Raw genomic sequence first — 26,234 nt, forward strand, 5'->3', positions numbered from 1 at the left:
ATTAACAATAGGAATAATTTTAAAATGTCAATTCACAACACATGGCGAAAAATTGGAATTATTAGAAACTATTATACTCAATTTATTGTCAATAAAGTTAACAACTTAAATAAAACATAGGAATATTATAAAGTTATAAACCTTCCCCCACCTGATTAGGAGAACTAGAAATAGAGAGTGTAAAAAACCGAGTCCAAAAAGAAGAAATTGAACAAGACATATATGAATTCCCAAAGAGAGAACTAGAAAACAAATAAAGAGTTGAATCTGCGAGTGAATTTTATCAATTATGAAAAGGACACTTAATTGCAATAATACACAACCTACTTGAAAATGAAGTCACAATGGAAGTGCTCCTACCAAATTCTTCCTATAAAAATGTTATGGTCTTAATACCTAAATGAACAAGGGTCGAAACAAAGACCAAAAATATAACCAATTAACATAGTAAATAACATGTAACAAATTGTATGCTATGACCAGATTGGAATTATGTCAGGAATACAAAGTTCATTCAATATTAGAAAATGATAAAATAATCAACCACATTAATTTTTTTAAAATCATGATCAGGGCAGCTAGGTGGTGCAGTGGATAAAGCACCAACCCTGGATTCAGGAATACCCGAGTTCAAATCCAACCTCAGACACTTGACATTTACTAGCTGGGTGACCCTGGGCAAGTCACTTCACCCTCATTGCCCTGCAAAAAAATTTTTAAAAAATTTTTAAAAAATTAAAAAATCATGATCATAAAATCATATGATTATTTGTATAAATAGAAAAGCGTGACAAAAGATAGCACTTATTTCTGTTTAAAAAACACTACATTAGAAAACAGAAATGAATGGAGCTTACCTTATCATGGAATTTAGCATCTAACTATATCCATTAGTATAATGGAGATATACTATAGAGTCCTTTAAAATTAGAGGAGGGGTAAAGCAGGGATATCTATTGTCAACCATATTTTTGTTGTTGTTTCTGTTGTTCATTTGTTCATTTTTTATTTATTTATTTTGTAAAATGAGGTTTAAATAATTGCATGGTACCAGGAAGAGTGTGTACCAAAGTGTACCAAAGAATTCAACCTGAAATTGGAGTGTACATCTTAAAATGTGGTAGTAGAGTAGGGGTGGGAGTGGGGAATCAACAGAACTAGGGATGGAGAATCATGGATTAAAATATAATGTCCATAACATATCCACATTATTCACTACAAATTATTCATGTAGATAAAAAAGTAATCTACATGCTGACCAAACACACCGACACCCCCCCACACACACACTCAAGCATACATGTGCACATACCCTCTCTCATCATTCTGTATGTATTTATACAGTTTTTATTACTGTAACATATATTCCTGTCACTCCGGGGGAGAGGGGTAGGGAAAAAGGGAAGATGGTCCTCTGCAACTGGTGGAATGAGATTCACAAAGATTAGAAAAGAAGCCCACAAGGTCTACAAAAATGTGCAGAGGAGGAAGGAAACAGCAGTAGAGAAGGTACATTTAAATCGTTTCAGTCCAAGAGGAATACAGAGCTCAGATGCATAATGTGGGATAAAGGCACAAGGAAGGTGAAATTGAATGGATGCAAACACTTCCTTCTAATAAAACCATTTTCCATTTTTTTGCTTTCATTTTTGCAGGTTCTTGCTTTTATTGTTGTTGTTTTTTTAAGCAAATAAATTTCAAAGGCAATAGTGCAGTAGGGAATGATTGGCAGAGAGCCATCTTGACCTTAGAACTAGGGACTGGGATGTACATGGGAAAGAAAGACAAAGACTGGAATGTGAGATATTTGGTTTGTCATTGATCCCAGATTGGTTTCCTAGACAGACAATTCAGCGTAGGGATATTAAAAACAAACAAACAAACAAACAAAAATAGAGCCTTAGATGACCTCTACTTACCTCTCCTTAGGCCCCACAGGATAAGAGAACTCTGGGGACACATTTCTCCCCCCATTCCAAAATTCATCTAGTCTATGAGTTATTTCAAGTGGTCATGATAATTATAATATACCCCAGCTGAGTTCCCTGTAGCAATGCTTAAGTCTATTTACACATTTTCTTCTCACCTCTGCCTAGAGGTTCATTTGGGCTTTACTCTGAGAGACCAAGGCAGGACCTCTCTGCACCTTCCCAAATAAAGAGAGCTGGGATGTTTTACTAGGCAACCCTATAGCCACTTCAATGACTCAAGAGCCCTGGTTTCAGGAAAAGCAAGGGTTTGACGCTTGAGCAGCATTCCAATCCCACAATACAAAAAACCTCACACAGCATCAACGTGTTTTGTCCTGGGTAGATTGACAGAAGTCGAGGGACATTACTCTTATTTGGGCATGAGTCTATCCATATGCTTTGCAGCCAGAGCAATAGAAAACAAATAGTAAATTTTTTTCTTCCCTTTAAGGGAAAAAAACAACAATCAAGGGGCTTTTAACTCAGCTTTCTGATGAGTAGAAATGGCCATTATCTTTTCCTTCAGAGAGAAGACATAATGGTTCTTTGACTGGGAGTAGACTCAGCATGAGGCCCACCCAATTTTCAACAAAGGAAACACAGTTCCCAAAAGCAGGCAAAAGAACAGTTGAAAGGTGAGAATTTTAGTGCCCTTGCAGCTAGCGCACCTTCTTTTTAAACATATAAAATAGATCAGTAAATATGAGTCACATACCCATTACTCAAGAGCAGGTTCTTAATACATTTGTTGAATGAATGAATTACTATTCTGGTTGTGTCATGATAATAAATCTTGTATCACCAGTTGGACAGAGTAGTTTATAAGGCAAACTTCAAATACATAATAGATCATCAACACACTCTGAAGAAGAAAAACCCATTTGACTTGAACTTAGCCAACCATTTTCAGGAAGTGAGACAGTGAAAGTATAATGGATGTCAATATTTAACAGTTCAAAATCCAAAGGAACATGTAATGGGAAGAAAGATGCCAACCACACACAAAAAAAGGAAGGTTTGGCTTTTGTGATAAATATTTTTTCCTTCTGTTCTATGAATAGTTTAAAGAAAAATACCATCGTGGAACATTTTGTTAAAGTTGCCAATTTCCATTTCAACAATGATATGAAGATTTCACAGTCAGTACTAAGTAAATGGTCAGTATGATTAAATATCAATCTTTCCTCTTTTCTTTCCATGGTCTAGGGCTCTTTACCAGGAAAGCCTTCTTAAATCCTCCCAATCCCAGGTGCTGAGGGCATCTCTGAAGGATAACTTCTATTGAGCTTTAAAATAAGAATAGTTAGAAAAGGTTTCCTTACAACTGACCTCACCAAACCAACAATACATGGAAATATAATGAAAGTAAACCAGCGGTGGATTTAGTCTGAGCTATAAAAATTAGGTTTTGCTAATATACACATATACAATTCAGTTCCATTTTCTCCCATAGGGACCTGCACTGGTGGTAGTTCCTTAGCATGTAATCCAAGGAATTAGAAAGATTCTTCAATTAAGCCTACTTAGCCACCCAGGAACTTGGGTAAATGGGGAAGGGGGTCCTGAGGACTCAATTCTCTTTTGGTCCCTTTGCTATGCAAGAATTGACTAGAGCTGAGAAGCCCTTAGCATAAGCCCATTCTCCCATTATAGTATATACTTTAAGCTTAAATGATTAATATGTAGTATTTAAACCAAAATGTAGTCTAGAACTTTAACCCTGTGTGAAAAAATGAAAGGAAAAGACACCCTGAGAAGGAAAACTGACCCCTTTTGTGTCCTACTCTGCAACTGTAACCTTTGAGGCAGATAACATTTCTATATACTCCCCCCCCAATTTAGTAAAGATATCACTCTCCCCAAAGAACAAAGGTGCTTATGACCATGCCAAGCTTCATATATGTTCATTTCACTTGGTGGGGTGAGAGGAAGGAGAAATATTTGCTGTGGAAACAAGAAGGATACTGTCCTCATCCATCTGAATAAGGCAAACATCACAAGGCACCTCTCTTCAAAGAGAGAACAGGAGACAGAAGCTATTTCTTCACATAGCTAGCAGGGTTCACTAGAGAAAAAGAAGTGGATGAATGGGGAATTTACTGCAGAAAATAAGAAAATCCATTCAAGTGTAGTGAAGAGATGCACGTACGAAGATGACCTGGGAAGGTTTCACTGGAAGAAGATAATGTGAGTTCTCATGGAGGTTTTGGGGAAGCAGTAAGGAACATTTGAGAATTGGAGGATGTCTATCCTTTCTCTAAGCGATAAGACCCACCTGATCTTTATCTAAGGACAGGTAGTAGAGGTGGAGCCACACAGGTGGCTCAATTTGTTTTGATGGGGTTAATTCTCTGAAAGTGTTTACATTTTTCTGCAGCAGGGCAGTCTTCTATTGAGTGTTAGGAATACCTGGACTCAAATTCATCCAGGAAAGATTAGACAGTCTCAATGGAATCTCTGTGGCCATTCCTAAGGGGGTGCTGGAGTGGGTGGAGGGGCCCCAGCTGAAGTCCTTGAAGGTGGAGGTGGGGTTTTCCTCTGCTCAGGGGTTCTGTAGAGCCCTGCATTCAGTATAGTAGAGGCAGAAGCAGAGGTGAAGCATCCTAGGCACCATTTCCAATTAAGGGTGGTGGAGGTGGAGGAGTTGTTCTCCACTGGGCGGTTCTCAGGCAGGTCTACTGTTCTGTAAAGAAGGTGAGAATGAGGTAGGTCGAGGAGGTGTCAGGCCTCCAAGAGGGCCTAGTTTCTTATTATGTAAAGAATTGTGTCTCTGTGGCAGTTCAGGGGCTGAATCATTAGTTGGGTCCATTAGGGCACACTAGGAGACTGATGAGTAAGGTGGTGGAGAGAGCCCAAGACTGGTTATGGCCATTTGGTCCTATCCAAATGTTCACAGGGGAAGCAGGTGGCTTAATTTGAGGAGGAGGAAGAATCCCATCTTGTCCAGGGGGAGTCCTCATTCCAGGGCTTGGTGGCAAAGGCTTCTCGGTTGTACGCTGGGGCCTTGTTGCTGTGCATAGGCAAAGGTTCAGAGGGTGCATTAGCACACTGCCCAGGGGGTGGCGGGAGAGGAAGGGCAGAGCAGAACTATTTTTCATGCCCTTACTGCTGGTGGGATTGGGCCAGGATAAATCCGGTAAAGAGGGTCTCTTAACTGGTGGCAGCTGGGTGGGCGGTGCCAAGAAACTGTTTGAATCATCTTGGAGAGAGCAGCTATTGCCTGTGGACATTGGGGACCTCAAGGCAGTGGCTCAGGAACCAGAGACCTGTAAAACTGTTTTGCAAGTTAGGTTCTCTGAAATGTCTGTTGTTCCAACAGGTCTGAGTTTTGTGACTCCTTAGAAGAGACCTTCCTTAGGTTTCAGGGCATTTACTGCAGAACCTAGGTCACGATTCCTCCTTTAGGTTTCTCAAGGACTGGACCACTCTGATCATTCATACAACTCCCTGTTTTAGTAGAATCCTTTTTCAGATGTCCTGTAATAGGGTACATCAGCCCTGCTGTTCATTCCTACTCAGTTTGGATGGTGCCATGCTTGCCTGGTTGGATTGGTGCTTGCCTGCTTGTTTCAGTGTTTGTCTGTTTAAAAGTTGGAGGTGGAGGTGGCAGAATCAGAATCCTTGCCTTATTCCCAGGGCTGCCTTTTAATGGTTGGAAGCATTGGGCCACACATATACTTCTGAATAACGGTGCCCTCTCTTCATAACCCCCACCTCACCAAGTCAGGGAGGAGTGAGGTCGTTGAAGTCTGAAGCTGTTGAAACACCAAGAACCTCCAGTCATCAAGTTCAGGATATCTTCAGAATACTAGGAAAATAGACCAAGTGTAACAGGTCACTTACTCTCCTCTCAGGTTTGAGTTATAGCTGCCAGGGTTTTGAATTCAGAATTCAGTTTGACATGCTTTTTAAAGTTGTCTAGAGGATTATATTGGGAGAGCTTAGTAGAAATGCTACCTATGACATTTCACTATCTATGTGTTTAAGGACAAATCACTAATCAACTAGCATCTATTAAGTACCGACATTTATGTACTGTACACTGGGCATCCCTGGGCACTGGAGATAAAATGACAAAAATAAAAGAGTTCTTGTCCTTAGCTTACCTCTGGGTAGACATGCACATAAATTTATTCAATCTCTTTTAGATTTATTTTTCAATCTGTAATATAGGGCTAATAATTATAGGATCAACCTCACTAAAATGAGACTACCTTATTGAAGGTCTACAGAGAGATTGTGCTGATCTCATTCGTATATGCTTGGGAAACCTAGACAATATACCAATGCCATGCCAGGAAAATGAATCGCTTCCGTTTGAGTTGTCTTAGCAAGATTTTGAAGATCACCTGGCAGGATAAGATATCAGACAGTGACATCCTTTCTCAAATTAAACTGCTAAGCATTCAAACTCTACTGCAGAGAACACAACTGTAATAGACTAGCCACATTGTTTAAATGCCAAACATACATTTGCCTAAAAAACTATTTATGGAGAACTCAAACAAGGCAAGAAAAATTGATATAAGGATATCTCGAATGTCTCTCTGAAGGGCTTTGGACTCAATTGTGAGACATGGGAGACACTGGCACAGGACTACCCAGAATGAAGTGCTCTCATCAGAAAACATGTTGTGCTTTATAATCAAAGCAGAATTGAAGTAACTTGAACCATGAGATGTGCAAATTTAAAGAATCCTTCCCAAATATTCACAAGGAATATTTGTGCTTTACCTGTGGTAGAGCATTTCCAGCTCATACTGGTCTTCTCAGCCACAGTTGGACACACTGTAAATTGATTCTGTCATTTTGGTCCTCTTTGAAATTAAAATACAGCAATTAACTAAGCAATTACAACCTAGTTTTCAATCTGGGTTTAAATAAGACCCATTTTTGTTTTTAAACATCTTTCCTGATTCCATCCTTCACTATCCTGACTGTACCATACCCTGTGGTTTGCTAAGGTTGGGGAACATTTTAACTGGCCACTTCATTTTTTTAAAAGATACTTTGATATATTTCGTGTTGCGAAAATGGATACCTTGATTTGCTTGGTCACCACCCCACCCTCACAACCAATTATCCAGGTAACCAAAAGAACTGTATGAGGACTTGGCTTGCCATACCAATAATCCTTTGAGGTGACTGAGAGTAAACCTAGTTGGACATGCAGAAAATCCACAACTCTGAAGCAAATTAAGCTCATACCAGCTGTGATGTAGACCCTGAGCCATTTGATTATTTATAGACCTTCAAGAGATATGCTTATTTCAGAGATCCTCCTAATTGTTGGTTATGGGGCTCAAGGAAGAGCCTATTTTACATCTCCTTATCTTATTGTTTGTGCTCACACCTTGAACTGTCAGGTTGTTTTGTGTATAAGAGGGCCACATCTGAGACCTGGAATTCCTTACTTCCTCTCCTAAATCTCCCCTTCTTTGGGAAGAGGGACTGACATCCCAGTCTTTCTCCCCAAATTCCTTGCTTATTTTTGTTTGAAACATATAGATATCTCAGTCTTTCCAAATTGGCCTTGAACATGTCAGAACAGACATTATTCCATCTTGCAAGCTTATTCTCAGGAAGTAAAATACATTTATAATCTTTGTAAACTGTGATTGGACTCTAGTTCATTCCAGATGCCCCTTTTGGGGGGCCTAAGTTTCTTCCATTTAATAGTTCATAGGGGTATTCTTTAAGAGTTTTAACGTTTCAAATTTTAAACAGATCATCACCATTACATGAACAGTCTTTTTAACAAAGTAAAATAATAACTTAAGTAAAAATATAATGTAGTGATTTCATCTGAAAGGCTATGCAACATTTCACATCTGGAGTACCTCCCATTTCTGTATTTTTAGAAATGTTTAAATTGTTTTAAAATTAATAGAATTATATTTTTCTTGCTCTCACCTCTCAGCTTATTGGAAAAAAATAGAAAAGAAATGTAAACACCTTGTAAAAATATGAAGGGGCAAGGATGGCAAATACATTCAGAAGCTACATTTTAAAAAATATTTTATTTCATTTTTAATACATCTATCACCTCTCTGTCAGTAAATGAATATGTTTTACCATCAGTTCTCTGGAATCAAGAAACTTCTTACTTTACCTGGTATACATTTTGAGGGGTTGTGGAAGGTATATGAAGACTATTAGAGAAGCAGTTAAAAATATCTATGAACACCAAACTGAGAATTTTATATTTAATATTACATGTGATCAGGAGCCAGTGGAGATTATTGAATGGGGGGAGCAGTAATGTAACTTCATTTTAGGAACATCACTTTGATAGCTAAGTGGAAAATAGACTGGATTAGGAAAAAAATTGACTTGTAGTAGGGAGCCTAACTACTAGGTAATTATAATAATAAAGTGATGGAATAAGTGGAAATATTACAAGAGTGGTAGCAATGTTAGAAACAAAAAGGAGACATATGCAAAAGATGTGACAAGAGTAAAATCAACAAGTTTTGGCAATATATTGGATATGGGGGAAGTGAAAAAGTGAGGAATCAAGAACAACCCCTAAGTTTCAAGACTGGGTAACTGGGAAAATTATGGCACCTTCAATAGTAGTAAGGGAAAGAAAGGGTGTTGTTGTTGTTGTTGTTGTTGTTGTTGTTGTTGTTGTTGTTTTGTCGGGGGTGGGGGGTGTCTGGGGAAGTTAGTGAGTTAGGTTTTGGAAATTCTGGATGTGAGGTCTCTACAGGACATCCAATTTAAAATGTCCATTAAGCAGCTATCTGGAAGTCAACAAAGCAGTGAGCAGAAAAGTAGATTTGAAAATCATCAGCATAGAAATTATTATGGAACTTATTAATGCTGATGGGAGGGAGAAGGGAAAAGAATACAGGACATAACATTGGGAGTCACAAACTTTTAGGAGACATAACTTGGATGAATATCCAGCAATGTAGAATGGGAAAATTCACTCAGATTAATAGGAGGGGAACCAAGAGAGAGTAGGGCCCTGAAAACCTACAAAGAAATAAATATTAAGGAGAAGAGGTTTATGTATAGTGTCAAGGACTAAAAACAGATAAAGAAGGATGATTTAGTTTTGGTAATTCTAAAATCACTAGTGACTTTGGAGAGAAAAAGGTTTGGTTTAATGATAAAGTCAGAGGACACAGTGTGGAGAATTATGAAGAGTGTGGGAGGAAAGGAATTGAAAATACCTATTGCAGATGGCATTGTCCAAGAGTTTAGCCACAAAATGGAAGAGACATATGGAATGATAGGTATGTTAGATAGCTATCTCCTGAGAGAATATTTTTGAAGTTGGAGACATAGGTATATTTTAGAGTATAGGGAAGTAGCCAGGAGATAGAGACTGAAGATAAGTGAGAAAATGAATATGAAAGAGAGGACAATATTTTGGAGAAGATGAGTTGGAATGTGATTACCTGTGCATATCGAGAGTTAGCATTCGTGATAATTTTGCCTTTATAAAAATAAATTTAATTAATATATTTTTATATTACCAGAATTTCTTAAATTATTTTTTCCTTTTCTCCCCTACAGGGAGCTATCCCATATAACATATAATATACTTTAAGTGGAAGAGTGAGAAGGAGGAGGAGGAGAAGAAGAAGATGAGGATGATGATGATGAAATCAACAAACCTGTCATTAATCAATAAGTCTGAATATATGAAATATATGCCCATGAGCCCACACCCATGGGTATCCTAACCTGCAAAGCAGTGAATTGGTAGTGGATTCTCATTTCTCATCTTTTAAGTTAAGCATCTGTTTGTAAATTTCCATCATTCACTTTTGCATACTTATATTATCCATTTACATTCTTGTAGACATTGCATACATTATTTTTTTTAACTCTGCTACCTTCATTTTGCAATATAAAATGTTAATGTTTCCTTGCTTTTCTATATATATCATATACATATTTCTAATAGTATAGTATAGTAAAATTCTATCATACTTATTCACAAAAATTTCTTTATCCATTTGCCCATTAAATGAATACCCACTTCTGGCAGCTAGGTGGCGAAGTGGATAGAACACTGGCCCTGGATCCAAAAGAACCTGAGTTCAAATGCGACCTCAGACACTTATCACTTAACTAGCTCTGTGACCCTGGACAAGTCACTTAACCCCAATTGCCCTGCCAACAAATAAATAGATAGATAGATAGATAGATAGATAGATAGATAGATAGATAGATAGATAGATAGATAGATAGATAGATAAATGGTTGCCTACTTCTTTTCCAGTTTTTTTTTTAATGCCACAATATGTGCTGCTTTATCTTGATACATAAGTAGCTATCTTTTATCAATGGTTTCCTTGGAGAATAAGCCTAGTAGTAAAATCTCTGGAACAAAGGACCTAGACATTACTGTATTTATATGATTCCAAATTATTTTAAATAATAGCTATAGAGTCACACCTTTACAAATAATGCTCTAGTGACTTTTTCTTCCCAAAGCCCTACAATAATAAAAATTTTCATCTATTATAACCTTTGAAAAATTGCTCATTGTGGTATGAAACTTCAAGGCCTTTTTAATTTGCTTTTCTCTTATTATCTCTAATTATTGATTTGTAGAGTTATTTCATATAAGTAAACATACATAAATTACTTATATGCATAAACCATGTACAATTCTTTTAATTGAACCACTACTCTTCTTAATCTAGATACATCAATTTTTGTTTGTATCCATTAGTTTTTTATAATTGTCTCTAGTTTTGTTTAGCTAAGAAAATATTTCTTGCCCATAATTGTGGAAAGACATATGATCTGCATGTATTATAATTTTAACAGCATGATCTAAAATGCTATATACACAAACATATGTCCATTTTGAAATTATTCTTTAATATGGAATCATGTTTGTCAAGGTAATTTTCTATTAGAGTACTTTCTAGTTTTGCAAGTAGTTTTTATCAAATGTGAAATTTCTTCCTAACTAATATATGTTTTATGATTTAATCAATGCTGTGTTGTTGAGTTCTACTGTTTCTTTTTCTCAATGGTCTATATTAGTTTCACTTATTTACTTCAATATTCTTTAATCAATACCAAATAACTTAATGCCTGCTGTTTTATAATATATTTCAAAGTCTGGAATTCTAATGTCCTTTTTTTCCTACCTTTTAAATTATAATTTCTTTGGTAGTCTAGAAATTTTATTGTCCTTAATCTATTTTCCTATTATTCTATCTAGTTCTACAAAATATAATTATTAACAGTTTGATTGTTATAGTATTAGAAACAAAAATTATCTTTGGTGGTTTTTATATTTTTAGTATTTTGGTATTGCCAAGCTTTGAGCACTGAACCGTCAGTCCCCCAACTATCGAAGTTATTCTATAATTTTAAGGAGAATTTTTTTTTAATAAAAGTATTTTATTATTTTCCAGTTACATGTAGAGATAGTTTTCAACATTAGGTTTTATAAGATTTATATTTTATAAGATTTCCAATTTCAAATTTTTCTCCCTCTGTCCCCTCCCCAAGACAGCAGGTAATCTGATATAGGTTATATATATATATACACATATAATAACATTAAACATATTTCTTCATTAGTCATGTTATAAGAGAAGAAGCAAAAATGAACAACCTCATAAAAGATAAACAACAACACCAAAAACAAAAGAAATTTTATGGTTCAATAAGCATTCATATTCCACAGTTCTTTTTTTTTTTTTTCCTGGATTTGGAGAGCCTTTTCCATCATGAGTCCTTCAGAACTTTCTTGTATTGGTGGGAAGAATCTAGTCTATCACAGTTGATCAACACATAATGTTGATGATACTGTGTACAATGTTCTGGTTCTGCTCTTCTCACTCATCAACAATTCATGCAAGTTAATGAGAACTTTGTAATTTGAAAAACGTTTTAGTTGATTGTTACTATTTTGGTCAATATTGTATTTATTTTGAATATATTTTCCTTTCTATAACTACCATTTGGATTTTGTTGTTATATAACAAATGCTGGTGATTTTTCTGGATTTATTTTGTATCCTGTGTCTTTACTGAAGTAATTGATTGTTTCAAAAAGTATCTTTCTGATTATCTATGATTTTCTAAGCAAATCTCCATGTCATCTAAAGTAATAATAATTTTACCTTGTGAGAATCAGAGCTCTGCCCTGAGGAGAAAGCATGTGACTTAGCATCTTCATGTTACTTGGAGTCTGTAAGTTCCATTTATAGAACCACCTGTAGTCATGTCAATCAAAGCTAACAGCCAATTAGCTTGGAGCTCTGTGTGTGGACAACCCTGTTTCCCATTTCACAGAGAGCTTCTAGGAGAAGCTGCTGAGTATCAGTCTATTTTTCATTTGGCCATTAGCTTGGTGGCAGAACTTCACATGGGCTTCTAGGAAAGGATGGTCCCTCATGTCATTTGGGACTTTGGCTTGGTGGGAGACAGAGAAAAGGCAGACAGAGAAAAAGAGAGGAAAATAGATAAAAATTAGATAGAGTTTTCTGCTGTTACAGGATCCCATGTGTTGTCTTTACTCTTAGTAAATCCTGAAAAGCCTAAACTAATGCTGAATTTATCAGTAAATCTTAGCCAGTTTCCCACCCCCCCAAAAAAAAAAAACTGGGGTGGGGGGGCAGGTTAGAACCTACATTAGATTTTAAACATCACAACCTTATCTTTTTTGTTCAGCCATTTCGGTCATGTCTGAATCTTTGAGACCCCATTTGAAGTTTTCTTGGAATAGATACTGGAGTGACTTGACATTTCCTTCTCCAGCTCCTTTTATAGTTAAGGAACGAAGGAAAACAGGGTTAAGTGACATACCCAGGGTCATACAGCTAGTAAGTGTCTGAGGCCAGATTTGAATTAAGGAAGATGAGTCTTCCTGACTCCAAGCACAGCACTCTATCCACCAAAGAATATATTTCTCTCTTTTTTAAAATAATAAACATTTTTATTTGAAGATTTGTGTGCCAAATTTTATCCCCCTCTACCTCCCCCCTACTCAAGGCTGTAAGCAGTCAGATATAGGTTATACAGCAACATATTTTACAAGTATATCCAAGTTGTTTTCTCATTGCCCAGATATTAGTGTTAAAGTACTGTCAGTCACATTCTTGCTTTTCTACTACCTTTAGTTTCTTTAAAAAAAAAAAGAAAGAAATGATTGATGAGTTTCCTTCACATCTACTTCATTCTCTTTAGATAATGTACTCCTTTCCATTTAGATATCTTCCCCTTTTCATCCTTATCATAATGTTTTCTCTGTGTTTTTGAGAGTTAAATTTTAAGTCATGTGACCATGCCTTTCATTTTCCCTTTTGTCCTTGAAATTCACTTTCTCTAAATATGTCAAACTAGGCCCAGCTTTCCTTCCTTTCAACATTCCAAACTCTAAAATGAATCAATCATCTCCTTCAAGGTTCTCATCATTTCCACTTCAACAACCAGTTCTTCCATTTTGAGAATCATGTTCTGGTCCCGACATTTATTTATCCTATCCTCTTAAAGGAGGAAATTATCATTAAGGAAGCCAAGAAATGATCAGCCATTGGAAGCACATGAGCGCGGGAAGAAGGCTAGATGTTTTAAATTCCCCATCAATAGAATATCATAACTCCATAAAAGATTTGCATTTTTTCTACCAATCTCCTCATCTGATCTCCTTTCTCCATAGTCATTAATATATGATGCACACATCACTTATAACAAACTATTGTTTGTAATATTCTTATTAGCAGATGCCTATGGGATTGAATTTAACCCAATGCTCATTCTCCCCATGTACTTATCTTGTCTGAAGAACATTTCGTCAATTAGTAAAAATAATGTAAGAATTTCTTATGTTTTGAAAGTCTGTTTAATTTGCCTACATCATCATAATACTAAGCAATGTTTTCTGCTTTATTTGGTCACATGATATCCCCTATACATGAATCAAAAAAAGTAAATATTAGTTATCAGGGTTTAGAAGTTTAGAGATATTCTTTCCTACATTTTAAATAAATATATTCATATGATAAGGACAGCTAAGTGGCACAGTTGATAGAATTCCAGTCCTGAAGTCAAGAAGTTCCATCTTCCTGAATTCAAACCTGGCCTCAAACACTTACTAGCTTTTTGATCCTAGACCAGTCATTCAAATCTGTTTGCCTCAGTTTTCCTCATTTGTGAAATAATTATAAAGTGAAGAAAATGGCAAACCACTTCAGTTTCTGTGTCAAGAAAACCTTAAATGACCTCATGAAGATGTAGAATGACTGAAAAATGACTAAACAAAATTGGGAATAAAACTAAAGTATGTATTGTGACTTTTGAATCCACAAATATCTTAGTAACCTATCTCAAGGGAGACTGAAATGTTGATTTTATGGTACACAGTTCATTAGATTTAGAGGCAGAGCAGGTGGTTTAAAATTGTAGTTAAACTTCATTCTTCCTGTGAGAACGTGGGCAAATCACTTCAATCCTCTTTGGCCTATTTTCTTATTTACATAAGAGAGGTAAGTATATGAAAAAACTACCACCAAACCGGTTTATATAGTGAAAGGATTTTTTCACTTGTTATGAGTTTCGAATGTGTTAACTAGGGGACAGCTAGGTGGCACAGTAGATAAAAGCACTTGTCCTGTATTCAGGAGGACCTGAGTTCAAATCCTGCCTCAGCCACTTGAATAGCTGTGTGACCCTGAGCAAGTCACTTAACCCTCATTGCCCTGCCCCCCCTCCCCTCAAAAAAATGTGTTAACTAGGCATTAAAGTAACTAAAATTTCAGCCACACCCAGTCATGTCTCTGATTAATTCAGAAGAAAATAATATGAATAGCTGAGCAAATTAAGCACAGTTAGGAATTATAGACAGCTGAGCTATAGACAATATGGATAAATTTGAGAGGAAAATAATTTAATTTTAGAATATCAGTTGGTGGTAGTATAATGAGTGTTATGTGATAATTGGGAGTATTTAGTAACTGAAAAAATTGCTTAACTTATATTTGATGCACAAAATGTATCAAAAATCAATAGATTGTTGGCATGCAATAAAACACACACACACACACACAAACCAATAGTCTTATTAACTTGTATTTTAGTTGGTGTCTAACTATATACAATTGCATTTGTGTCCACATCTTTTAAACTCAAAATAATATAAATGAATTCTTTACATATAATTTTGCTCTATGGATCATAATTGTATTTAAGTAAGGATAAATAACTAATTATGAAATTTTATTTTAAAACAGATTTATATGTGATATAGGCATTCTTCTTTTAAGCCTTTTCTCATACTACAGGTATAATACTTGGTATATGTAAAGTCCAACTTGAAACTATTCATCCCAGACTTGTGGTATATACTGGCTATGTGCAACCCATTCCTTTTCCCTGTACCAATCTCTGTCAATGGGGACCAACCTTTGCAATTGGGAGTAAGGCATCTTCTCAATTTTGCTTCATTATAAATATACCAGATAAGAATATATACAAATTACCTAGAAGTACCTTTGATAATTAGAGGTTGAAACAAAAGTTAACTAATCATTCTTCTTATTTCTATCCTAAATCTCTCCTCCTCATCTACCTGGCAGTATCAGATAGCATGAGGGTGTGAAAGACTCTGACTAACATTTGTTATTGTTCATTCTTCTTTGTTGAAGTAGACTATGACAGTGAGGGGTGATGCCATAACTTGTAGTGAATTAGATGTAACTGAGGCAGGACTGTGCAAAGTCACCAGTCTCACTCTAAACTCCAGAACCATCTGGGACAACTGGCAAAATCTAGATTAGGATGACTGGAAATGACCATCTATAGAAGCAGTGGGAATCCTTGTCTTTATTTAGGCTAGGGTCTTTCCCAGGTCTCAGTTTGTCTGAGGCAATGTCCATTCAGTGATTAAGGCTAGGTAAGAAATTAGGCAAAGAATGGCCTCTGTTACATAGTCAAAAAAAAAGAAAAAATTAGAATAGCTCACTTGGCTTGGAGTTAAGGAGACCCGAGTATAAATCTGGCCTTAGACCCTTACTAAATGTGTAAACATGCACTAGTCACTTAACCCTGTTGGTCTCAGTTTCTTCAACTGTGAAATAAGTTGAATGAAATGGCAAACCACAGGGGCAGGTAGGTGGCACAGTGGATAGAGCACCAGCCCTGGAGTCAGGAGGACCTGAGTTCAAATCCAGCCTCCGACCCTTAACACTTACTAGGTGTGTCACCCTAGGCAAGTCACTTAACCCCAATTGCCTCACCAAAAAAAAAAAAAAAAAGAAAGAAATGGCAAACCACTTCCAGATTAACATCTACCAATCAAATGAATACTTTTATTTATCAGAAATAGTTGAAATCAGAGTCCAACTTCTTTTGTAGATGCAACATACTTGTTCCTTTGAAATAATTCATTTATTACAATGAATTTATTCTAAATTATAGATTCATATGGGAATAAATATTGTATAACTGGGCCAGCTAGGTAGTGCAGTGGATAGAGCACCGGCCCTAGAGTCAGGAGGATCTGAGTTCAAATCCGGTTTCAGCCACTTGACACTTACTAGCTGTGTGACCCTGGGCAAGTCACTTAACCCCAATTGTTTAAGAAAAAAATATTGTATAACTAATAAGAAAATTAAAATTCCAAAATTACTAATCAAATTATAACTAAAAATGGATTATTAATATTAGTGTATGAGTATGTGGAAGAAAAATAGAAAGAATAACTAGGACTATTTTTTGTTAACTTATTTGGCTCTGAAATTTTCCTCTCTGGCCATAATCTTCTATCATTTTACCTCTCCCATTTTCCAGGTTTTCTTACATAATTTCTTGTAATTTCACATCCATATTATTTTGATCTTTTTCTTTTTTCCTGGGGGAATAAAAATAGCTTTCAGAATTTCTTCTTCAGTTCTATTCTCCAGTTATATTACCCCCATGTTTAGAGTTCAAGAAATCTTTTGCTAATAGATTCACTTTAAAATTTAGGTTTTTTTATGCCACATGCTATTTTATTTCTCATTAAGACAGTTCTACTCTCTTTATTCTTTAGATATTCCAGGAATTAATAAAAGCCATTGAGTGTTACCACTGTCTTTTTGAAATTTTATGATTTTATATGCCACATTTTCATGTACTGATCCAAGTGAAATTGTTTATCTGCATTAAAGTGTCTTATGGATGTTATTTATCTATTTATTTTGGTCTTCTTATTTTAATTTTACACATCATCTGTATTCTACATGCTAGAACCCTTCTTTTCTAGCTCATATCTTAGATTTATTTTTCCCTTTTCTGTAAGACAATTTTTATTATGAGGATTTTGTTATTTTCCTTTGTTATACTATATGTTTCATTCAATTACATCTATGCATATGACTTCCAGATCTCCTTTTTTCCATATATCCTGCATACCTCAAACCCAAAATGCTTTAAAACGAACTCACATTCTCCTGTTCTAAACTGGTCCCTCTTCCAAATGTACTTTTTCTTTGAATGATCTCATCTTTTCCCTCATAACAAAACCTTGGTCTTGGAAAATCTTTGGTTCTTCCTCATATGCCCTTCATGTACATAACTATTAGGCTTCCAAGTCCTGCCAATTATACATTCACAATATATTCCACAGGAATCTGTCTTCTGCCACCATATACATCTGCATATATGGAAATTTTGTTACCTATATCACAGAGAAAATCATCTTTCCACAGTGCTCTGGCCATATTAATTCTCTGTTCAAAAACTTTCAAATCCCTGTTACTCCAATGAAAAAAAATGGCAAAACTTCATTGAGGCATGAATGGCATTCTACCATAAGGCTCCTTATCTTTCCAGGATTAATTTTAATCTGTTATTCATTCTTTATGTCAGCTAAATTGGATAACTATTTTTTCCCGTCACCTCTTCTTGTCATCTCCCGTCTCTATTGATGAAGTATTTCTCTGCCTTATGTTCTCAATACAGGTACGATTTCATACATAAACCAATCCTTGATCATTACTTTCCTCTCTTACCCAGAAAATATTCTTTCCCTCCTACTTTCCTAGAAAATATGAATTGTAATTCTTTCCTCTTTCATATTATATCATCTTCCTGGCATATTTATTATATGTTCTCTGCCACAAAAGAGTAAATAAAAGAGCTTCTTGAGGTCATGGTCTATGTCTTATTTACCTTTGTTTAAATCCTCAATATCTATTAATGTCTTGAACATTTACTTTTAATTTGTACGGCAATGAGAGTTAAGTGACTTGCCCAGGGTCACACAGCTAGTAAGTATCAAGTGTCTGAGGCCATGATTGCTTCCAAACCCATGATTAAATATCTGAAATGGAGATAGTTTGCTCCTAATTATTTTACAAGTATTTTCTTCAATTATTGTATTTGAGATAATCATTTAAAAATGGGTTTTGATATGGCTGAAAAATATTTTAAGCAATATAAAATTATTTCTGTAAATTATATATAACAAAATTAGCATGATATAGATAAAAGGTATACTGTGCCCCCCCCTACCCACACACACCTTTTAAGACAGGCAGATAGGTGGTACAGTGGCTGGAGCACTAGGCTTGGAGTCAAAAAGACTCATCTTTCAGAATTCAAATTTATCCCCAGACATTTACTAGCCATGTGACCTTGAGTGAGTCATGTAACCTTTTTCATTTTTGTAAAATGAACTGGAAAAGGAAATGGCAAACCACTCCAGTATCTTTGCCAAGAAATCCTCAAATGGGATCATGAAGAATTGGACAATACTGGAAAAAGAAATAAACATCTCCCAAGTTACTCCACCACTGATAGTCATGAGAGCTTTAACATATTCTGTTTTCCAAATTGAGCTCATCCTTCTCTCTTTAGGGAGTCTGGTGTTATTCTCAAACATTTCTCTCTTCCATAGTACTAACCACATTGGAAGTAGATTTATTGGGTACATTTGATTTTTAGCCCTACTATAGCTCAGATATATGGATCTCAGCATCCTAATAGGAGAGAATAGAAACATGTGCCCCTACCTGTGGTGACCTATTTACTTTTTAAGCTTAAAACCTTACAATTTCTTTTTTATTGTTGTTATAAATGATATAAACTTCAAAACAAAAAGCAATTTTTGTTTTTGAGAAAAATATCAAATAGCTTCTACCTGAGTACAGAATTTATTCAAACCCAAACTAATTTGTACTATATTTATTACATTAACTCTGGCCATCTAAGATAATACTTCTTAAAGGTTGAAAAAAATGTTTGTTCAACTTTCAGTTTCATCAAAGTATTATGTGGATTTCAGGTACACATATTTAATGCTTCTTTCTAAATCTACAGCCACATGAATTGCAATAATTGATTAACATTATTTGAAAATAAAAAGCATGTAGAGATCCACATATTTATCTTCTCATAACTTTTCATGATGAAATTGATTCAGCTTATCCATTTTTGTCTTTCATTATTTTTCATTTCTGTTTTTGCTCTGTGGGTAGAAAAATCTCAAGAGATCAAAGGAAAGAAATTTGGCAATATCATGAAGGAATGCTTTGATATCTCATTCCAGAGAAAAGGCATCAATATATGGAACCTATAATATAGATCAAACAACCCAGGAGTCAATGATCCTTAAACATTGATAAAATGTGATCTCAATATCATGTAAGAGCACAAGGTATGTGTAGAACAAAGCTTAAGAAATAGAGTACATAAAATACCAGCTAGGACCAAAAACAAGCAGACAACCAAAATTGAAAATCCAACTTCCAAACTAGTAAGTGATGTTTGTTTTTCTTTGATTTGTCCAGTGAACTAATATAACTCATATTCATATATTAATTCAATCTGACAACTTAGGAATCTAATCAGTATCTCTAAGTCTCTAAACTTAAAGTAGTGAGGCACAATTCCATCACTGCATTTTATGTTGAAGAAATGTTATAGACATATCAAGAATAGAGAAAAAGAAAGAAAGGAAGGAAGGGGAAGGAAGGAAGGAAGGAAGGAAGGAAGGAAGGAAGGAAGGAAGGAAGGAAGGAAGGAAGGAAGGAAGGAAGGAAGGAAGGAAGGAAAGACGGGATTGATTTGAAATTAAGGAATGGATCATGACTAAGATTTACTTGGAAAAACAGAGGGGAAAAATCCTAAAAGGAGATGAGGTTTATAACAGAGAAAATCACTGTAGAACTATTTAAAAGCTCCATCTTGGGCAGCTAGGTGGCACAGTGGATAAAGCACCGGCCCGGGATTCAGGAGTACCTGAGTTCAAATCCAACCTCAGACACTTGACACTAGCTGTGTGACTCTGGGCAAGTCACTTAACCCCCATTACCCTGCAAAACAACAAAAAATAAATTAATTTTAAAAATAAAAGCTCCATCTTTTTTAGATCTGAATTAGTTTTGTTTTGTTTTACATTTCAAAGGGGATGGTGGGGGTTGTCACAGTAAACCATATTTGGAGAGGAGGAGAATACAAACACCCACCCACATGCAAACATACACACGGACACCCATACACAACTTACTGGGACTGAACTGGCTGACTCATGAGTAACTTCAGTATTCAGTGTAAAGTAGACCTTACCAAGGAGCCATGGGGTAGTTGTAAGAACTGAATAATACTGAAACTTAGTTTCCAAGGAAACAGTTTTCTGACTGTAAGAAATCTGGCACAGGGCTGTCATGTGATGGTAGCAAAAACTGTGTCTCTTTCCCCTTTTCTACTAGCAATGAAGAGAATATGATTCAAGGATAAGGAAAAAGAAATGAAGTTGACATGGCATGCAGCAGAGAAGGCTGTTGGGGCCAAAGCACTATTTTCTTCACAGAAGGAAAAAAAAGGAAAGGATTGAAAAATAGAAAGAGCAGATGCAGAGCTAATTGGAGATACTAAGGAACAAATTAAGACCTTCCTACTCATAAAAAGCAATTAAGTACTTTTGATATCACTCTGAAATGCCAAAGTAACCAGATGGAACAGGTATACATATGAAGCCTAGAAAAATTATAAAAAAGCTCAAGGCCCAGAAGCATCATAAGTGACAGGAAGTTAAAGGTTTCCTTTAAAGAGGAAAGAAAATACAATAGTTAATTAAGTTCTGATTGCTAACAGATGAATTTATTAACAATACATCCTGGTCTCTACAAATATATTTGTATTTCTTTTAACTCTTGTATTACTTTTTTCCTTCATAGAACTTTCTACATGCTGAGGAATCAATTTGGTGCTTCACAGTAGCACATAAAAATTGTACATATGATATGTAGAAAGTTTCTCATGTTTTATATATATATATATATATATATATATATATACACATACATATATATAAATATATATAATGTATGTGCATGTATATTTATATGTGTATGTACATTCATTATATATGTATTATATATACTTCCTTGCATAGCTACCTTTTAAAAACACACATATGTATATATGTGTATATGTATCATGAGTATAATATGATATATATCAAATGATATGTGCATACATGCAAATGTACACATCTATACATATATCATACTTAAATATTTATGTGTATGTAAATGTTATTTGTGTGTATATCTAGAGAGAGCAAACATGTGTATGTGTGTGTATATATATATACATATATATATACACAGATACATACATATGTATATGTATATACCATAGTGAAATTAAATTGACAAGCATTTTATTAAGGACTTCTTCTGTGCCAGGTACTATTCTAAGTGCTAAATAAGCCAATTCTGAGGTACCATCTGGCGGCAGCTTCCTATATTTAAGATATGATATTTAGAAAGAAATAATCAGCCTCCCTGGAACTGTACTAAAACACCAACATCATCAAACAATGAGGAATAAGAGAGTGGAAGACAGTAGGACACTGAAAAAGTTTTCATAGAATTTTTGTTTGGAATAGGTATGATTTAGAGTAATAGTTATACCCACTGAAATAAGAAAACATTGTGAGAAAGTAGGCAGTAATTTGCTAATTAGATATGTGATGTCATCAGTGAGGATACTTCCCCAATAGATCCTAATCCCTCAGTAACTTTTTATCCAGGAAAACTCTTATGCATATCCTTCTATAAATATGTCTCTCTACAAGTATTTGTTAAGTACTCATTATGTGCCTGGTACTGTGCTAAACACTGGAAATTATTTGGAAAACAAAAGAAAAACTTAAATGTGGTCCTTCCCCTTAAAAAGCTTAGATTCTAATAGGGGGATGGCTGGGAAAGCACAACATGTAAAGAACATATACATACAAGCAAGAAGGTATAGAAAGGAGGGTAAATCTGAAGCATGCAGGGAAGCCAGAAGCAAGGGAAGGGATAAAATCATTTCAAATATGAAAGAAAGACTGAAGAAATGCACAGACTACAGCAAAGGATGATTATGTGTGAGGAGCAGAAAGAAGACTAGTATTCCTGTGTCATGGGGTATATGTAGAGTTATAAAGGTAGACACGGGCCAGGTTGTATGTGAATTAAAATGCCAACAGAGCATATTATATTTGCTTTTAGAATTAATATTTATTCGCTAATGGGGGTGGGTGGGTGACATGGTCAGACCCATACTTTAGAAAGATCCTTTTAGCAACTGAATGGAAGATGGATTGGGATTTTCAGAAGCTTGAGGCCAGGACTCCAGAGAGAGGCTATTGAAACATTCCAGATATGAAGTTTGGGGACACAACAAGGTGGTGGCTGTGTGAGTATTAAGAAAAAAAATTCTTTGCCACCACAAAAAGAGCAGCTATAAATATTTTATACATCTCAGTCCTTTCCCTTGTTTTTTATTATCTCTTTGAGATACTTATATAATGGTATTACTGGGTCCAAAGGTATGCACAGTTTTATAGCCTTTGGGGCATGGTTCCAAATTGCTCTCAAGAATGGTTGGATCAGTTCACAACTCCACCAACAATGTATTATTTTTTTTTCCATTTTCCCCACATCTCCTCCAACATTTATCATTTTCCCTTTTTGTCTTATTGACCAACTGGATAAGTGTGAGGTGGTACCTCAGAGTAGTTTTAATTTGCATTTCTCTAATCAATAGTTATTGACATTTCTTTTTTCATACAGCTAAAGAGAGTTTTTAATTCTTCATCTGAAAATTGCCTGTTCATATACTTTGACCATTTCTCAATTGGGGAATGTCTTGTATTCTTATGTGTTTGATTCACTTCTCTATATATTAGAAATGAGGCCTTTATCAGAATCACTGGCTGTAAAGATTGTTTCCAAACTTTCTGCTTCCCTTCTAATCATGTTTGCATAGGTTATGTTTGTGCAAAAACTTTTTAAATTTAATATAATCAAAATAATTAATTTTGCATTTCATAATGTGTTCTATCTCATCTTTGTTCATAAATTCTTCCCCTCTCTATTGTTCTGACAAATAAACAATTGCTTCTTTTTCTAATTTGCCTATGGTATCACCTTTTATGTCTAGATTGTGTATCCATTTTTACTTTATTTTGTTATAGTGTAAGATGTTGTTCTATGCTTAGTTTCTGTCATCCTGTTTTCCAGTTTTCCTATCAGGTTTTGTCAAATAGTGGGTTCTTTTCCCAGAGGCTTGAGTCTTTGGGTTTATCAAACAGGAGATAGCTGTATTCACTTACTTCTGTATTTTGTGTGCTTAATCTATTCCACTGATCCACCAATCTATTTCTTAGAATTTTATTCTTGAAAATTCAGGGGATGCCCATCAATTTGGGAAAGACTAAACAAGTTGTGGCATTTGAATCAAATGGAATATTATTGTGCTGTAAGAAATGATAAGTAAACAGATTTCAGAAAAACCTGGGAAAACTCATGAATTGATGTTGAGTGAAATGAGCAGAACCAAGAAAAGATTATACACAATATCAATAACATTGTGTGATGATCAATTGCAATAGACTTAGCTCTTCTCAGCAATACAATGACCTGAGGCAATGACAAAAGTCTCATGGGAGAAAATGCTACTCAAATCCAGAAAAAAGAACTATGGAGTCTGAATGCAGATTGAAGCATCCTATTTTCACTTTCCTTGTTCCTTTTTTGTTGTTGTTTCTCCTTTCTTGTGCTTTTTCTTTTGTTCTGCTTCTTCTCTTACAACATGACTAATGTGGAAATATGTTTACCATGATTGTAATGCATAACCTATATTGTATTGCTTGCTAGTTTCAGGAAGGGGTAGGGAGAGGAGAGTGGGAGAAAAATTTGGAATTCATAATCTTATGTAAATGAATGTTGAAAACTATCTTTACATGGAACTGGAAAAAAAAAAGTTTGATCAAGAAAAAAAGAAAGAACATACAAGGGAAATGTGATGTTTGAACTGATAAGATTTTACCACAGATGAGAAATATGAACTGAATGAGGGTAACTAAATTTTAAAAGCTTTGGTTGTTTGTTTTTGAGTATGTGTGCTTTATTTTTTATTCCAGTCCTTAGTACAGCACCCTGAACATAATAAGCACTTGATAAATACTTGTTGACTGATTTCACTATTTTCTACAGTTTTTTATGAATATTTTTAGCCTAAAACACTCCTTTGCTCTTCTATGTGTGTGCATCCATATCAAATTTTTTAAAAGGAAGACTATTTCAGGTGGAAATATTGGTAGCACACATGCATATGTTTTTATGTCATTTGAATAAAATTTTGATATAATTGAACACCATAAATTTAGTCATAGTAAATGCAAAACAGGATGAAATATCAAAATTCCTGAATCTACGGAACAAGAATATAGAAGAAAAAGTTAGAGTTGCACCAGCTTTTTGTGGTCTCAAACAGTGGCAAAAAGTGGTATAATCATAGAAATGCAGCATCTTTTAGCTGTATGGATTTAAGATGGCAAATTTTTAAAAAAATTCTCTTAGCAAAGTAGCCATTTAGACAAAGAGTCTTGTTTATTTAAGGTCATGTAAGAAAAAAAAAAGAATGAAAAAAAATTACTGAAATTTGAGTTGGTTTCATAGATTTAACTTTAAAATGTTAAAGTTGCTGGAGAACTGGCCATTGCAGATGAAGATGATATGGCTAAATGTGTTTATGTTTTGAAGAAAATAATTGAAGATAGTGGGTGTAGGTAAGAACAAATTTTTATGTTGTTGAAACAGGAATATTCTGGAAAAGTATGCCTTCCAAGAGTTATATTTCTAAGAAAGAAAGAAGAAATCCACCTTGATTTAAAGTGTCTAATGATCTCCTAATGCTTTTATTGGGAAATAATGAAGAAGAGAAATTTAAAATAAAATCTATATTCACTTAATGGCCTTAAAAACCTTGAACTGTGAGAAGCTATTACTATCAATTGTTTCAGTTATTTGATGGATAAAGAAAGCTGTTTTTGGAGATTGATTTTAAGACAGTTTTAGCCCAGCTAAAAGTTTGGGTTTTTATTTTTTTGTAAGACAATAATATAAAGTTTAAAGGACTGCTGATTTTAGATAATGACACATAAGCCACTTACACTCGGTTCGTTCTTTGATAATGTGAGTAAGCAAATTAGCTGTGATATAGATAAAAATTCTGTACATACCAGCCTATGTATGATGATTTAAAGAAGATAGTTCAGTATACATCACTAAAATATTTTTAATAAATAATAGTGACGTTTTCATAATATTCTTAGTGTAGGCTTATGATTATGTATGATATTAAGGATTTTTTTCTGTTTTCCTTCACTACTCTATCATTCTTTAAAATAAATAAGATATCCATTTCCCTAATTCTTTGCTGTCATATTATATCAATTAATAGATAAAAACTCATTTTTAAAACTTCTCATTCCATATTTTCTTGAACCAGTTGTAATATTTTATGTATACATTGTAATTATAACTTGAAACAGTATCAATGCAAATAATACAAATACTTCACAAAATTCATTATTCACATTAATCAGAATTTTACTGTATATTACTTAGTTCTTTTCTGCATATTTATATACAATTATTTATTTGGTATATATGTTCTTTTTAAGTTTCCAGAGCATATTCAAGTACCAATGTGGCACAATGTGCTTTTATTATTTCTTCTTGCAAAGAAAGCTTAGTGTATGACCTTAATCAATTGCACTTGGCTGGCCACATTAAAGACCTTGTATCTTATTGACTATAACTTTTGTAGGGTTAGATTCAGAGGTACGGAATAAGTTATATAAAATCCTGATACATTTTCATTGTATGTTGGCATGTTCCATGTGAAAACTATATTGTCAAATATATTAAACCTGAATTGGGGAGACATGTATATCATTTCTGTGCTTCTATACTTAAGTCTGGACAGTTATTAGTATAATGTTTTTAATTAGTTAGTCAGT

General features: G+C 34.7%; 2 pseudogenes; one reads left to right on the forward strand and one right to left on the reverse strand.

The window, feature by feature from the left end:
• Positions 1-4,590: 4,590 nt before the first annotated feature.
• LOC122749290 lies at positions 4,591-6,729 on the reverse strand (annotated as a pseudogene).
• A 274-nt stretch (positions 6,730-7,003) lies between these two features.
• LOC122749296 overlaps positions 7,004-26,234 on the forward strand; it is a 113,777-nt pseudogene continuing 94,546 nt past the window's right edge.

This window comes from Dromiciops gliroides, chromosome 1 (genome assembly GCF_019393635.1).
Source record: "Dromiciops gliroides isolate mDroGli1 chromosome 1, mDroGli1.pri, whole genome shotgun sequence".
NCBI lineage: Eukaryota > Metazoa > Chordata > Mammalia > Microbiotheria > Microbiotheriidae > Dromiciops > Dromiciops gliroides.